Here is an 11,443-nt window from a genome sequence, read left to right as displayed (position 1 = left end):
GTATCCCAGCCTGCGGGCTGTGGGAGAGGCCATGGTGATGACCACTGGTGAGGAGGAGGATGGTGAAGATGCTGCCTGACCCCCGGGGATTTGGGCCACGGACTGTGTCAGTATATGGATGCTCCGGTTCCCATGTTCTTTGGTCTCGGCCTGCCTTGCTGGGGTGTGGTGTTTGTGACTTTGCTAATTGGACTAATAAAATATTCCAAGGACAAACCACCTTTCTTCAGTGTGATTGTCTTGCTCGGGCACCGGTGGGGCCCTGAAATAACCCCAACACGTCCCGGTCCGGTCACGAGGCAGAACGCCCCCAAACGGCAGGATGTTCCACTGTGGCTCTAATTAACATGTAATCAATCAGACATCCAGCAATGTGGGTCCCGCTGCGACGCGGCCAGGCCACTGCACACAGATCGGCCCCAGGGCGATACTCCGCTGCGGGGGGGTTGCCAGATGGGTGCAGCTGACTCCTGGCAAGCAGGGCTGTGAGTCACCTTGGAACCCCCAAGAATCCTGTGTGAGCGGCCCTCCGCTGCACTGCAAAGAGAACACGCGACTGCGTTACGGGCCTATTCCGGGCAGGGAAGGCAACAGGCCACTCAGCACCCTCTAATCCCTTGTAATCACGGCCCGGAATGGGCTTCCGGGTTAGCGAGACCGTTTCATAGAGCCTCTGCGCCCTACACACTCGTGTCCAGCAGCCACCGGGTGCTCTGCTGCCATTGAGCACAGAGGCCATGCATAAAACGGGGCCCGGCGTGCTTTCTGAACGAGGCCTTTTGGTCGTAACACGCTGTCAGATTGGAGACGGAATCCCCAGCAAAGCTGAGTGAGCGGATGGGGGCCTGAGGTTTTGCAGGGAGCAGCAAAGACAATGAGCTATTGCTCAGGGCTGGAGGGAGACAATCCGTCCCGCTGAGCCCGGCGCGGAGCGTGCACCCGCTTAGCCACATCTGGCTCCTGATTCCCCGCTGACATGAGCTGAGACTGGAGAACACGGCACACGCTGGGCCCGCTTAGCTTGAGTTTAATCCACATAACGCCATTGGCTTCGGTCGGTCACGTGGGGGTGAGCGGGGATGGAATACGGTATCTTCCGCCTTGGCTTTGACAGGGCGTTGCAGCCAAACAAGGCTGGCCGTGCATCATGCAGGGTGAGCTGGGCCAGCTGGGCCTTTGCCCACATGCCATCGCTAGGAGGGCGCTACACGGGTCTCGGCTTCCCCTCCTAGCTGCGGCCGGGCAGTCCGGTGCCACGTGGCAGGAACACCCACTGCCCAGCTCCTCAGCCAGACAGAAGACCCCCTGCCCACCCTCACGCGGTGTCCCAGCCTCCTAGTCCCACCTCTGCTCTCTGCCAGCTCACCTCCTCCGCCCCAGCCCTGCAGTTCCTCTCTCTAGGGGCAGCCTGCATGACAGCCAGGCCCACCACGGGAAGGTGAGGGCAGGGCTGGATTAAGGCGGGGGGGGGGCTAGCCAGGCAGGTGCCCAGGGCGCCAACCTATGGGGGGCGCCTGATGGCAGCTGTAAAGGGCACCACGCACCCAGCTGCACAATGCCCCTTAGAACTGCCATCAGGCACCGCGCACGCCCAGGGCCGCACGGCGCCCCTTAGAACTGCAATCAGGCACCATGCACCCGATTGCAGCTGTAAGGTGTGCAGTGCGCTGTGGGGTGAAACGACGCATGCGCTGTGCGCCTGCACCCGCTGCCCAGGGCCCAGGAATGGCTTGAGCCGGCCCTGGGTGAGGGTGGGGTCTCGGCCGGCTGGCGGAGCTGAAGTTACCTGCCAGCCTTTCCCAGTGGGGAGGGTTTCGGGTCAATCAAGACTTTTGCTTCAATAAAATGGAATGTACGTTGGCACCATCCCGCAGGCTCCTGGCACTTTTCTTCCCAGCACGAGGGTGCAGAAAGTTGTGGGTTGGACGAGGGGGAAGAGCTGTCGGCTGGAATATTTCTGACTGGCTCTGCAGCCAGCCTCCCTGCTTGCAGGCTGCTCGGCAGACCAAGAACCCGAGACCAGCCCGTCCCTGTTTCCTTCTGCATCAGTTTCTCCCATTCACAGCTGTTCTGCACCACCGAGGGGGGAGGGAAGGGAATCGCCCACCTTCAGAGAGCAGTCACGTGCTCCCAGCTCGCCCTACTCTCCTTGCTGCCTTTCCTGACACAGCTAATTTCCCAGAGGAGATGGATTGGTTCTCCTAGACCCACTCTGGTTTTAATAGGCGCTATTTATCACCCAGGCAGGCAGTCACACGGAGGGGGGGTGCGTGTACAATATAAATGTATCCTCGGCGGTTACCAGGACGGATCAGGGCTGCAGACATCAGTCTGAAAGAAAATTAATACATAAAATATTTACATAAATATTTTCCTTGCTGCTCAGTTTAGCTCCAGCCCTTTCCTCCGCCGCACACAGACGCCTGATTTCTACCTGGCAGCGGGTTTGCTGTGGTTAGACCATGGAGTGATGGCTTCTAGCCCCGCCCGGCCAGCCGGAGAGGAACTATCCCAGGAGAACGGTGCTGACCCTGGGATCGCTCTTCCCGCGTGGGAAGGGGGATGGGGCACCTGTGTCCATCCTGGGCATTGTGTCTCTGTAACTGTTCTCTAGATTGGGCCAAACCGGCGTGTAGAGCAGGCCTGGTGGGGAGGAATGTATCTAGGACCTCGCTGGCAGTGCATTGTGTGGGGCAGTTGCCTCTCCAGAGAGGGTCAGGTCAGAGCCTGCTCGGGGGAACTTGCATGGTGGCAGAGTCAGGGGGCCAGTGGATTTTCAGATTATTTTTTCTCTCACTTCAACACTCTCTTTATTCTTCACCGTAACCAGCTCACACCCATGCGGCCCCTCTGCTGAGAACCGCATCGTGCCGACCACGCTCCCGATGAGTTTCTCCCTTTTCTGACCTAAGATCAAGTGGTCAGGGAGTGGCAGCGCTGGCTTGTGCTGGGGCAGTCAGAGCACACAGACTTGTTGGCCCGATGCAACCCTGCGCGAAAGCTAATGGGGCCTACCTCAGCCAGCTCCCTGCCGGAATGCATTGTGCTAAGGACCCGAGCCAGGGGCTGGGGAGCTGAAAGAATGGGAAAATCTGCCCTCCAGGCTCATCTGAAGTGGGTTTTACCCACAAACTTGATCCTCTATATTTTGGTTCCCTTTAACAATGGGATCCTCTCTGTTGGTCATGTCATGTGGCATCCTTCCTGCACCATCACTGCATGATCAAACCTTGTCAAAGAGCAGAGTGATGAATAATGCATCTCTAGGAAGAATATTTGAACAAGGAAACACTTGTGAAACTTTCACGCTTTGGGAACATTTACATGAGCAGCCAACAGCTGTCTGGATGCTTGAGCATAAAACAGACAACAAAACATAAGCAATAAGGGACCAACCCTCGTGCTTTTATTTGCATATATATTCTTGGATCCCTCTTTATTTAATACTCTGCTGGCCCAAGATGCAATCAAATGTTGCTTAGCCTTAGTTTCTGTCTGTGAATTATTCATAGGCAGCCCCAGTTTGTTGCTCTTAACAGTTTGTGCAGAATGTTAATCTGCGGTTTATTTTGGAACCAGTCCCTGTACGAATGCACTAGTGGCTATTTGTGTGGTGGGATTGATCAGAACAATCAGCTAAGTCCTGGCCTATTCCCTGACTGGACTGTCTATTACTCTGTGTTTTTATGCAGCAGCTGGCACCCTGGGTTGCTGGGTCATGACCAGGGCTCCCAGGCACTGCTGAAATGCAACTGACCATAGCAAAAGGACCATAGGAAGTGCACATGCAAACATAACAGCAGCCAGACTGGGTCAGATCAAAGGTCCATGTAGCCCATTGTCCCATCTGCCCAAGCAGCCAATGCCAGGTGCCCCAAAGGGAGGGAACAGAGCTGATAATCATCACTTGATCCCTCTCTCATCACAAACAGAGGCTAGGGACACCATTCCTAGCCATCCTGGCTCATAGCCACCTATGGACCTATGCCCCCATGAATGTATCTAGCTCTTTTGTGAACCCTGTTCAAATCCTGGTCTTCACAACATCCTCTGGCAAGGAGTTCCACAGGTTGACTGTGTGTTGCATGAAGAAAAATGTCCTTCTGTTTGTTTTAAACCTGCTACCTCTTCATTTCATTTGGTGACCCCTAGTTAGAATCATAGAATCACAGAATCATAGTTCTTGTGTTCTGAGAGGAGACCCTATTCTGCCCGTGACCTACATGCAGACTTGCATAGTGCTTCAAATCGATGGTGAGAACTACGCTTTTCAGAGTGGCCCCAGGGATCCAGAGGTGCAAACATTAGTGCTGATCAGGCACCTGCTTTTCTAACCACGCTTGTGAAAACGCCCTGGTCCCAAGGGGCTGCAGCCCCCAGCCCGGAGATGGGATGTATTCATAGAGCAGGGGACTGTGTCTACCCTGTGGAGACGGGGCCGGCACAGCTCCGTTGGTGGAGCTCTGCTTCCGTAACCCTAGAACCGGTCTCCTGCCTCAGCAGGTGGCTGCTCCAGGCCCTTTCCCCCCAGTTTCTCTGCAGCCAGGGAGCACACAACGGGCAGCTGGCTGTTCTGAAACCAACCCCCCCACCCCGACCATCCTCTGGGCGTGTGTCGGGGGGGGCACCTGGGGCCTGCGTCTGAGGGATTTTGATCTTTTCTTCACTTGGCCGGTGCTGTCCTGAGGGTGGATTCAAGCAGACGCCGCCTGCCCCGTCACCGCAGGCACACCTGAGTTCCACGCCGCCAGTGACGGATCCCAGCAGGCCGAGGGTACCGTGGGGCCCACCTCAGTCCCATGCAGTGACTGGGCGCAGGGCGAGCCGCGGGCGGGGAGGTGCCCGACACACGGGCAGACCGAGAACCTGGGCTCCAGCCCAGGGAGTGAGCGCGCGAGTCCCGCCGTCCGCGAGTCTCGCCCTCTGCTGGGGGCACGGCCCCTCCCTGCACCGCGGGTCAGGGCCCAACTGGTGCTTTGCGCTTAAATAGCAAGGAGGCAACTCAGTCGGGCGCAACCCTCCTCCCCGGGCTGGGCTGCTCCTCCGGTTCCAGGCCCAGCCCCTCCACAGGGACTCTGCCCCAGAGCCCGCCGGCACAACAGACTCGCTTCCTCTCTGTGTCCCATCACGGCCGCCAGCCATGGCAGAGAGCTCCGGGCCCTTCCCCCCAGCAGAGCATTAAACCCTCCTTCCCGGCTCACCCCTCCTCTTCCCCGCCCCCAAGCTGGGGCCTGAGGACAAGCCAATGTCAGCTGGAGGGAGCCGTTGCTTCTGAGCATGGGGCAGAGTCTGAAATAGTTTTGCAGGGAAAATAGAAACCCATCTCTGGGGATTGCAGCCAATTGCTGCCTCCCTCCCAACGGCTGCTGTGCAACACTTGAAAAAGTGACCTCATTAATTAATGAAATGGGCTAACTCGCTCGCCGCACACTCCAGTTAATTGCTAGTCGAGCATTCTTGGAGGATTCTTAAAGCCGCATTGATTATTCAGGACTTTGTGAAATCAAGAAAATACTAAACCGTGGATGCTTTAAAAAGTGATTAAAACGATAAATACGTTGGACACGAGGGCTTCGACAGCCTGCTTAGCGGCGAGCCAGCCGTGGGTAAATACGCCGTAATGGCTTCTCTAATTGAAATGGGGAATTGTCTCATCATTTTATTTGAATCCCAATCCACATACAAAGTCCTTCCAAACAGAACTCATCTGGACTTGCAGCAACAGGCTTCAAAGTACCCAGGCTCCTTGCTGCCTCCCCGGGCGTGCTGAGCGCCACACACAAAGGGCCAAGCACGGGAAGGTATTTAGACACCGGAATGCCGTTAATTGCGTTAGGAAGTGGGGGCCTCCTGGCTGCACTCCCCCTCCCCCCTTCTGCAGAGCTGGGACAACCTCCCCAGGCAGGCCCAGCCAAAGAGTTTGCAGGCCCAAGGCAGCATGGGTGAGCCACAGGGCTGCGAGTGAGCAGCCAGGTGGGTGGGGCCGGAGGCTGGGTAGGGTGGGGCCCTAAATGCACGGGGCCCAAGGCATCCACCTTGCTCACCTTGCCCAAAGGCCAGGCCTGTCTGCGGGGGGTTGTGAGGACCCAGGCAGCAACGGGTGGGAGGTGCTCAGGTGCGACGGGAACAGAGCGGGACGTCTCGGTCCTGGACAGACATTTTGGGCAAAAATCTAACAACCCAAAGCAGCCTTGTGCAACGAGAGCGTCTCACCCGGCTTGGGTTGCTGCCGCTGGAGACGGTGTCTAACTGGGGGCAACAGGAATCGCCTGCAAAGTTCCCTTCCTCCAGCATCTGCCGCTTGCTTTCTAGCCATGAAAGATTCTGCAAAGCACAGGGGGCCGAATGGCCCCGAGAGATGATCTGGCTGTGGCAGCCAGCCTGAGCCGCATCCTTTGCCTGCTGCTCGTGGCAGTGCTGGCGGACAATCCACCCCGTGATCCATGCTGGTCTTTTAGAGCACTGAGCGTAACAGCCGGGCCGTGCTCATCTGCCCAGACATGGGGGTTGGCTGGTGTGGCGGCGCGTTGGGGGTCCCCCGTCTCCTGCACCCTGAAATGGCACAAACAGACTGCACCAGCCGGTGGAATAGAGGAAGTTTATTGCCTCTCCAGGATACAGCACAGCTCAGATGGAATCTGGTCACAGAGCTGGGCTAGGATGCCTCAGACCCCCTTGAGATGGGGGAGACTGGGCCCCTAAACTCCAGCCCCTTTCCCTAGGCTGTCTCCTCCATGCTCTCAGACAGCAACCAACCAACACTCTTCCAGCCCTGCCCCCCAGCCAGGGCAGCATCCACCTTCCTTTGTTCCTCTCCATGGGGGGTGTCTGGCCATACTGGTTTGCATAATGACTCATCCTGTTTTGCTGGGTCGTGGTACCCACGGCAGCCAGTGGGGGTTACCCCAGAGCCAGCAGCATAGAAACCAGCCAGGTACCCCCACTACGTCACAGCTGGCAAGGCTGGAAACCCTGGTCTAGCAGGAGAGGAGGCGCTGCAAATCTGTGCTGCAGACCCCCCAGACTGCGTCGGAGCCAGATCGTGTCTATCTTAAGTGCAAGAGAAACAGACCAAAAGCGCAAGAGCGCACAGAGGACGTTGCTCACCAAGGTTTTGTGGCACCTTCTCTCCCACAGCAGCACAACCCACCTTGCTGGACTGTACTTCCCTGAGTTTCCCAGCCATGAATGTCCCTCCGCACTAGGACCCCGATGGGAACACTGGCCTGAAAGGGTCGAGAATCCTTCTGCGATGAAGGAAGATGGTGCCCCACAAAACACACGGCGCTCGTACACTTTGCAGGAACACGATTCTCCGTGACGTTTCAAACAATGCCCGGCTCTGGGGACAGTAAGAAGTGAGACCAGCAAAAGCAGCACTCACAAAGCCCCCAGTGCACATAGAAACGTGGACAATGGGCGTTCTGGCAAGTCAGTGAGAAGAGGAAAACACGGATGAGTAGCAAACCAGCTTCCCTCACCTTGCGAGTTCATGTGAGTTCACAAATGTAGATCCTGAGCAAACATGGATCTGGGCTGCATTGACAGGTGTGCTGTGAGCAAGACACGAGAAGTCATTCTTCCGCTCTACTCTGCGCTGGTTAGGCCTCAACTGGAGTACTGTGTCCAGTTCTGGGCACCGCATTTCAAGAAAGGTGCGGAGGAAATGGAGAAGGTCCAGAGAAGAGCAACAAGAATGATGGAAGGTCTAGAGAACATGAGCTCTGAAGGAAGACTGAAAGAATTGGGCTTGTTTAGTTTGGAAAAGAGAAGACTGAGAGGGGACATGAGAGCGGTTTTCAGGTATCTAAAAGGGTGTCACAAGGAGCAGGGAGAAAAATTGTTCTCCTTGGCCTCTGAGAACAGGACAAGAAGCGATGGGCTTAAAATGCAGCAAGGGAGGTTTAGGTTGGACATTAGGAAAAACTTCCTGCCTGTCAGGGTGGTTAAACACTGGAATAGATTGCCTAGGGAGGTTGTGGAATCTCCATCTCTGGAGATATTGAAGAGCAGGTTAGACAGACACCTGTCAGAGATGGTCTAGAGACGGTGCTTGGTCCTGCTGTGAGGGCAGGGGACTGGACTCGATGACCCCTCGAGGTCCCTTCCAGTCCTAGTGTTCTAGGATTCTAGATACCAAGGCAGGCAACACAAAGGCGTCCATCAGCTAAGCTCTGAGCCCTCGGGTGACTGATCAGAATACTGACACTGCTGAAGCGAAGGAGTGTCAGACACGTGCTGCACAGAGCAAGGAAACCTGGCCACGAGCAGAGACAGCCCATGCACGCCCAGCTCAGAACTCAGCCAGGAATCGAGTGTCAAACGCAGCATCCAACCCGCCCACAGAGGACACCTGTAAAATGTTACAAATGTGGAGGCTCATACCCACCCCGATGTGATTGCTCAGCAAGGCTGTGTCTAGACTACATGCCTCTGTCGGCAGAGGCATGTAGATTAGGGTTGTAGGCAAAGGGAAATGAAGCCGCGATTTAAATGATTGTGGCTTCATTTACATTTACATGGCTGCCACGCTGAGCCGACAAACAGCTGATCAGCTGTTTGTCGAATCGCCGCTAGTCTGGACGCTCCCCTGCCGACATCAAAGCCCTTTGTCGGCAGCCCCGGTAAACCTCATTCCACGAGGAATAATGGGGCTGCCGACAAAGGGCTTTGATGTCGACAGGGGGAATGTCCAGACTAGCGGCGAGCCGACAAACAGCTGATCAGCTGTTTGTCGGCTCAGTGCGGCAGCCATGTAAATGTAAATGAAGCCGCGATCATTTAAATCGCGGCTTCATTTCCCTTTGCCTACAACTCTAATCTACATGCCTCTGCCGACAGAGGCATGTAGTGTAGACACAGCCTGAGTGTGCGCGGTGAGGCCTTCCTCCAGCAGGCCCCCTGGCCTGGCCTTACTGCCGGTCTGAACGGAGCACGGTTCTTCTCCAGACTGCCCCTCACAGAGGAGAGCATCAACTCCAGCGCCCCCACGCCGCAGGGCTGTGGGTCAAGGTGCTAGCGGGTTGGCCGGTTCCCGTCTGTCCGGGGTGCCACAGCTCTCGGCCGCCCGCAAATACACTGTCCCAGCCCCCAGCACAGCCACGGCGCAGGGCGGCAAAAGGCCAGTCACACAGAGTGCGCGGCGTGGGCGCCTCCGTCCTCTCCTCCCTCCTGCAGACTGGCCCCCGCGGGGGGGTCCCCGGCCACGTGGGGCACATTGGGGCCAGCAGGGCCGGGCTTCGGCCTGTTCCGCAGAGAGACAGCCCTGATCTCCGAGCGCTCGACTTTCATCCCCTGCCAGCCCCCCACTGAAAGCCATTGCGCCAGGGCTGTGGGGCTGGACGCGCTGCCCTCCCCCGCCCCGCAGCAGGGCTTGATTGCTTCTGACCGTCCATGGGGGGTGGCAGTGACTGTGCTCTCTCAGTACACTGATCGGCTGGCGCCCAGAGCGTTCTGCCTTCCTGCCTGACCTTTGCTCTCGTGGGCTTGGCCGTCAGGCGGCCTGATGACCCAGGCAACAGAGTCCGCGGGAGTCTCCATTTCACAGTGAACGCACTGTCAGGGGTAGCAGCCCGCCAGGGCAGATGCAGGAATCCAAATCCCTGCTCTGCCACCGACTTCCTGGGTCATCTTAGGCATGTCAGTTAACAGCTCTGTGCCTCAGTTTCCCATCTGCACACGGGACCTTCCCTACGAGCCAGGGAAGGATAAAGGTGTCTCGGTGCATGAGCTCAGCCAGCACCTGGCAGGCTCTATGAGGATACTAGGACACTACGCCCATGACAATGGACCCCCCCCCCCCGGGCTGGCCAAAGCCGCTCTCGTTACACACGATACAGCCAGGTGAGGTGTTGCCCCTCCGGCGTAGCCGGGCGCCCCCACCACCCGGTGCACATTGGTTAGATCAGAACAGTCAGGGCGAGGCCGCGGGGCCCAGTGTCTGGGGGGGGGTGCGCTGGTATCGGGGTGTTCTGGCACCACCTTCTGCGCAGGGGGGAGAACATCCTTGTACCCAGCGCGACTCAGGAGGGGCAGTTCTGCAGCATCAGCCCTGCTCCCGTCAGTCTGTGGGCAGGGCCTGCCACTGGATCGCAGCTTCCTGTTGCGTTAGAGCAGCCGAGCGTCGACCCTACTTGAGTTCAGCCTCACACTCGGCCCCTGGTCCAAGTGCTTGCGTCTCAGGCTCTCTGCCTCCTACCGCGCTGACATCTCATAGACCCATGGAGCCGCCCCGGCTGGCAGTAGTGGGGGGCGGCGCCGGGCTACGGCCACTCCCAGCTGGCGTGGATGCCACATGCTCACTCCAAGGGTTGACAGGGCCCCGGCTGCCCCTGCCAGGACTCTACCACCAGGCCCTGTCCCCTGCCCCTTGCACAGCCCTGGCCAGGTCACCGCTCACCGCTCTGCCACGGGATGCTGGGGGACCAGCTGCAGCTCCCTTGGCACGTCCCCCAGCATCCCGCGGCAGAGCGGTGACCTGGCCAGGGCTGCTCGGGGACTCTCTGGTTCAACCCCATTCCTCATTGGCTCCTTGTCCCAGTTCTCAGGTCAGGCGGGACTGCAGAGGAAGTCACTAAATGAGCAGCAAGGCCCATGGTTGCTGGCTTCACATTCAGATCTGCACATTTCTCAGCCCGACTTCTGGATCTCAAGTCATTTATTTCTCGGAGACGCAGCACAGACTGTCTGCATGGATGAAGTCTGACCAGCCTCCCTCTCTCTCCCTCGGCTATCACCATGCTAATGATACGTTACTGACACAAGCAGCCAGAAACCCAAAACATTTCCCACAGACTAGTCCTTAGGAAAAATTATCCTTTGACATTTTTCCGGCTGACAGGTTGGATGTTCCACAGGAATTTTCACTGAGTTGCGAGTTGAAATGGTTCACAGTCGTTCCTGGTTTGGGGTTGGAGGAGATTTGGGTTTTCCCTGCTTCCAGGTGCTATTTTCTTCTCTCCCGCAAGAAAAGAATCCAAAGAGGAGGGGGGACAAGTGAAAAGAAAGTTCTATATTTTTCAGTTTTCAAAAACCAAAATATAACTTTTAAAGCCAAAACAAAGCTTGGGGGTTGATTTTCCTGATAGACTGTTTTGAGAGCTCCCCAAAAGTCGTACTTCCCTGCTAGAAATTCGGATTTTGACGATGCCACCGTCAAGGTTGGGAAAATGCTTCAGCTGAACAATGTGGAGCAGCTCCAGTCCCAGAGCTCCGCCAGCTGCAGGAGCCACGAAGGCAGAAACAATGGCTCGAGTCCCTCCTGGACCAGGAGATCTTTGCTGGAGGATGCTAGCACGAGGCTCCATGCCTGCCGGTGCCATAGGGCCCACCCCTGAGATGGGCCTTCCATGGGGAGCTGGGGACCTGGATTCTGATCCCCGAGGCGTCATGTTGAGTAGGAAAGCAGTTCCTGAGCCTTGCAAGAGCATGAGGGCTGTTGTCC

The sequence above is a fragment of the Pelodiscus sinensis genome, chromosome 20 (assembly GCF_052426305.1).
Source record: "Pelodiscus sinensis isolate ZL-2025 chromosome 20, ASM5242630v1, whole genome shotgun sequence".
NCBI classification, from domain to species: Eukaryota; Metazoa; Chordata; order Testudines; family Trionychidae; genus Pelodiscus; species Pelodiscus sinensis.
Note: the sequence above shows the minus strand (reverse complement) of the source record.